This window comes from Nicotiana sylvestris, chromosome 6 (assembly GCF_000393655.2).
Source record: "Nicotiana sylvestris chromosome 6, ASM39365v2, whole genome shotgun sequence".
In the NCBI taxonomy this organism is placed as follows: domain Eukaryota; kingdom Viridiplantae; phylum Streptophyta; class Magnoliopsida; order Solanales; family Solanaceae; genus Nicotiana; species Nicotiana sylvestris.
In genome coordinates this window covers 129,304,658-129,310,523 of record NC_091062.1, presented here as the reverse complement: position 1 = coordinate 129,310,523, position 5,866 = coordinate 129,304,658, and positions in this window count along the sequence as shown.

Here is a 5,866-nt window from a genome sequence, read left to right as displayed (position 1 = left end):
TGCAGCATCGTGCCTTTTTCCAGTGTGATGTTGTTGTTCAATAGCTGCTTGTGCTTCTGCTGTTTGTTCCTCCACAGATGTCACAGCTGGTATGATTGCATTACTCTGTTGTTGCTGTCCAGGTCCAGCCTGTTGTTTTCCAGCTTGAGGCACAAAAGCTGGTGCTGTTGCATTAAGTTTTCTATTAGAGTTTACCTTTGTGGAGCTGCCAGTTTTAAGTGCTATTGACAGCACCTCCTCATCCCCGGTACACTTCTCACCTTCATCAGAAGAATCCTCTGCAAAACCTATGCCCAAATCTTCTTCATCTTCATATTCACGTTGGTTAGCCCATAGCTTAGAGTTAATAGCCATCAACTGTATTACCTCGTTATTATTTTCTGTTGATAAACTAGGCTGCCCAGATTCACCTTCAAACTCCCCAAACGACTCCACTTATTGAGATGGGACATCAAACACGGAAGTGTTCATGGTGACAAAAGGTTGTTTAGCCAATGTAGAATTCATCATCATTTCATTTTGGGCATTTTTGATGATTTGCTCTAGATGAGGATTGGAAAATTGCAGCATAGGTACATTGGAACTATGAGCTTGGAAGCCTTCATTGCTACTTGATCTTGCCATCAGTTCAGTCTGCTCATGTGCCGCAACGTGGATATCAGATATTGTTAAAGTCCCAGCAGCCTGTTCCTTCACTCGAGCACCAGTTTTGTGAGAAATGTGTTGATGCTTTCCACTAGTTGGAGAGCTGTTTTTTCCAGATTTTGAGACTGTATCTCCACATACCAGTCCCAATTTCTTAGCATGATCATTCTCTCCATCTTCTTGTTCAGTGACCAATGCATCAAAAGCATTACTACACCTAATGTCTTCTGATGCAACTTCCTGCATTTTAAGATCTGTAGCAGCCTTTTTATTATGTGACACCTTAGCCACATTCTTTAGTTCATTATCTCCACAATTACTCCTGGAAAATTGTACTCCTTCGTGATCCTCTCCCTTCTCATGAAATCCAGCATCACCTTTGACATTTGCACTTTTAGAAACACAATCAGTAGTTGTAGTTTCGACAGATCGTGCACCTACTTCTAATGAAACAATACCAATTTTTGACTTAGCAGGAGCACCTTTTTGACCATATTTTCCTTTTTTCCATCAAACACTGATGCAACTCGGCCAAACTCCTCACCATCCTGCACTTCAATAATCCCAGTGGTCTCAACTGAACCTCCAACAACAGCTCGACCACTTGTAACATCCGATGGAACAGTAGTTTCCAAATTTGACACCACCGTAGCTGACTTTTTTCCAGTTACTGCATTACCACCTAGAACTGGTAAAATCTGCTCAACACCAGCTGATCCTCAATTACCATCTGCCACACCATTCACTACATTACCAATTTCTGCAACATCTTCAGTTTGATTATCAATAGGTTGTTTTGTAAAACACCCAGTTGAAGCTTTAGACAAATTCTGCTTATCATAGGCTTCCACAACTAGATTCACCACATTAAAAATCCTTGCTAATGCTGTCTTAGCATGAACATCACATGAAGGTTTAGGTGGACCTTTATCGATCATTGAAATATCACCTACAGCTGTACCATTACCTGCACGATTCACAAGATTTCCTCCATCTGTTTGCGCTACCTGCTGCAGTGCATAGTTTTCTTTTGGTGCTTCAACTTCTAGTTGACCACTATTGGAATCCGATAATTAGTTAACTTTTTGTCCTGCTCTTTTGGCATTCAAATAAGCCCTTGCATCTCCTTGTATGTTTTCAACTCCAGCTGTCTCAACAACAGTCAGCTCATGATCTGCTGCCCTAGTTACTTCCTCTGTCAACACCTCTGTTCCATCTTGTTCCTTCTTAATTCGACACACCTTTTCGTCATGTCCTTAATGCTTGCAATATGTGCAATATTTAGGAAGGTTGTCATACACCACCTCCTGATAGTGCACGATTATTTTACCCGAAATATTGTCCACAATCTGTAGCTTTACTTTCATAGGAAGTCTGTCTAGCAAATCAAGAATTACCTTGACCCTAGTAGCACTAGGTCGTGTTCGTTCTTGCGTCGCCTTGTCTACAACAATAGCCTTACCAACAGCTGAAGCGATAGACATTAACGACCTCTTAGCGAAGAAATTAGGCGGCAAACCTGGAAAGAAAATCCACACGATTTCCATGGACGTTTCCTCCTTCGGATTAAATCCCAACGTCCATGGAAAAGTTCTAAAAAAGAATTCTTCTCCTTTAGACTTCATATAACCAGTCGTTCTTGATAAGAATTTAACAAAATCATTATATAAATCAAAGTGAATCAGCAGATGACGATATTCCAGTTGACCTATGTTACATCGACCTTCAATATCAAACTGTGATGACAGATTTTTCTGATCTCTTATAATTCTGGTTTGCCATATGAAAATTTCATAACGACTGCCTGATGCAGTCCTTCTTCTATTATAAATTCACTAACCTGATCCATGGTGAACTCAATAGTTGTCTCTCCATGAATGACAGTAACAGGAAACAACTCGACTTTAGAAGCGTCCGATTGTTTTTGTTGCAGCTGGGCTGCGTAGGATTGTTTTGGATTGGAGTTTGTTAGATGTTATGTATTCTTTTTGATCGTCTCTCCCACAGCCAAAGGCTGGGGAGAGATCACAACATCCATGAAGTTCCTCAAAGCTACATTGACGCGCAGAAGCATGTCATAAAAGTTCTGAAAAAGAGCCCGTTGCTACAGTGATTCGCCAAATAAGAATTAAGATCTGTACAATTTGGCTATGGATCTGAGCATGAAACCAATTGGGGATTGTGCGCAAAGAGAAGATGTTTCTTTTGGTACCAAATGTGCGTTAATCCACCGCCAAATTCCGGAGTTGTAGCTCGTGAATAGTTACGGATTTACTATTCACCCTTCTTCCCCGAGTCGAGTTTGGACTGGGGTGTTGATACCAAATTTTTTCCCTATATATTTTTCATATGCAAAATATTTTTAAAATAGCATGCGTATGCATATTAAGCATGTCCAAGTGCTTTATTATTTTTCCAATTTTTAAAAGATTTTTAAAACAATTTATCGCCTTATTTAATCAGAAAAAACAAATAATTATTTCCCAAATTATCATTTTTGGTAACTCCTTTATTGAATTCTCATATTTATACCAAAATATAGATAAGGTAATTTTTGCATTTTTTACAAATTTATTTAGCATTCTAAAGTTAAATTGCATATAATTGCAATTTTAGCCTATTTTAAGATTTAATTGTGTTTATAATTACAAATTTGATTCTAGTATTTTTAGTTTAATATTTACATATTATTAATTGATTTAGTACCTTTAATTTGTTTCCAGAAATCATTTTACTATTTATATAAAATAATAAGGAAAAAAGTGACTATTTAAATTTCAAATGGACCAGCCCAATTCCTAAACTACCCGCCCCTGATCCAATTAAGTTTAACCTGTCCGACCCCCATTAAATCCAGGACGTTGATCAAAATGATCAACTGCCACAAACCCTCTTTTCCTTTTTTAATCTACCAACACCCCTTAACCCTAAATCAGTTCACCTAACCAGCCGCCTCTGAACTCTCAAACTCTCTCGAACTCTCTCGAACATTCCCAAACCCTAACCGCCTCTTACCACCACCTCCACCTTGAAACCCACCGGAATCCATGGCTTATCAGGCTCTAGGAGTATTATACTCACCTTCTTTTGCTCCCACTTGCCTGATACCTGAAGATTCGAAGCCTGACCTCGAAGGTTTGCACCTAGACCTCTATCGATTCAAGGCTCCACGACCATCTCCGGATTTACTCCGGCATACCATGGTGGTTTGAGCCTGATTTTGACCTCTCCGACTCAGATCGTTGACCTTTCAAAGCATATCTCACTTCAAGGGTCCTTTTGAAACCTAACCCTTCGAGGTTTTCTCCTATTTCCTTAGATCCGTTGTGTATCTGTGCTCTCCTTGAGTTTTCAAACAATTTCCCTAACCTTTCTTTCAAAATTTACTTTCAAAACCGCTTCGTTTCCGATCTAGGGTTTTTGGAAAATGTTTGAGTGTTTCTCTGACTTTCTCTCCTTTGTCTTTTGTGTTTATTTGCCTCTACTGTGTTCTTATATTTTCTTCTACCTTGTATGTTCGTCTACTGAGTTTTTACACCCCTTTCTTGTATGTTCTTCTACTGAGTTTTTACACTCCGTTCTTGTATGTTCTTTTACTAAGTTTTATATACTCCATGTTTGTATGTTCTTCTACCATGTGTTACATATTATGCTCTCATATGCTTTTCTACTGTGTTCTTATATTTTTTGTCTTCTACTATGTTCCAGCATGTTTCTCCTACTGTATTTTCCTACTAAGTTCTTAAGTTTCCTTATGTTCCTTCTATTATGCCCTGCTTAAGTTTCTTCTGAAAAATCTCTTAAGCATGTTTCTTTTACTGTTCCTATCAGTGTTTTACTTTTGAGTGCTTCTACTGTGTTCCGTATGTTTCTTTGCTATCATGTTTTTCTCATGAGTTTTTGTTGATGAAAGAAGCATGCAAGAGGTTTCAACTCTGAAACCTCTGAGCTTGTTTCAACTACTTGCCTTCTCATCTCTGTACTTGATTCAATGTGGAAACCCTAGAATTTGGGGGTTTCGCCAAGCTTGATTATGTGATTTGATTGAACTTAGGGTTTATTTCAAAACCCTTAACTCTTTCAGACCCATTCCTTGCTTTCATATGACTTTGATCTTTTGCTAAACATTTCTATACTGGATTTTCTACTGATTTTACAATGACACTACAGTCTTCCTTCATGTTTAACATGTTCGTATGCTTCTTATATATGATAGACTTCCCTCTAAAGTAGCTTTTGAATTTGTGATTCGTTCCTACTTCCCTCTGAATATGGGTCTAATTGATTCCCTTTCCATTGTTTGCTGATTTCCCTTAAGTTAAAAAACTTTCCCATCTTTTGACTCGGTTCATTCATACAAAATATCAGACCATTTTGATTTACTAGTTGTTAATTGATCTTCTTACCTTATTCACACAAACCGTGTATTTCAAAAACCCCGTCCTTAATTAACTTTTATGTATTCACCCCTAATTGCCTACTTTGCACAAAGTGTTTGATTAATTTCTTTCCTTAATTGGTTTATACCCATTTGAATCTGAATCCCTTAACTAAAGGGAGTCTTTTGTAATTGAATGACAATCAACTCTTCAATTATTTCTTACCTTATTTCTACTTGGTTTTTACACTATAAAAGGCACAACCCTTTTCACAAACACATACTACAGAATTCACAATTCACAATCTCTTTTGAACTCTTACTCACATAATAGAACTCTCTCTTCTTGTCTGCACTGAGGTTTTACCAGACTACTGCATTTTTCTATACTTGTTTCTTTGAAACTGGTATGTCCTAATTTCAAATTTCAGCATCCCCACAATGTGTTTACTTACAGCTTTCTGCATCTTTGTCTACTTTACTACTTTTGTAGAGTTAAATACTTAAACTAGCATGTTGATTCCCTTTTGCTTGTTTCTGCAATGAATCCCTATTCCCTATTTTCCTTTATGTGCTTTGAGTTACAGTTTAAAACATGGCAATATACAAGTTATTGTCTATATATTGAACTTGATCCCTTAGGGAATCCTAACCTCTAAACAATGTGTTCCAGTAGGATTATGGGTGTGCCAGCATCTCCACCATTGTTGGGTTATGCCCACTAGCCTGCTTTTTACCTCTTGCAACTCCCCATTCCCTATATCCCTATGTGTGTTGTTTCCCTTTCCCTTTTACCCTTTAAGGATTCTACACTTACACTCTCTCTTAGTTCCTAAGTTCTGC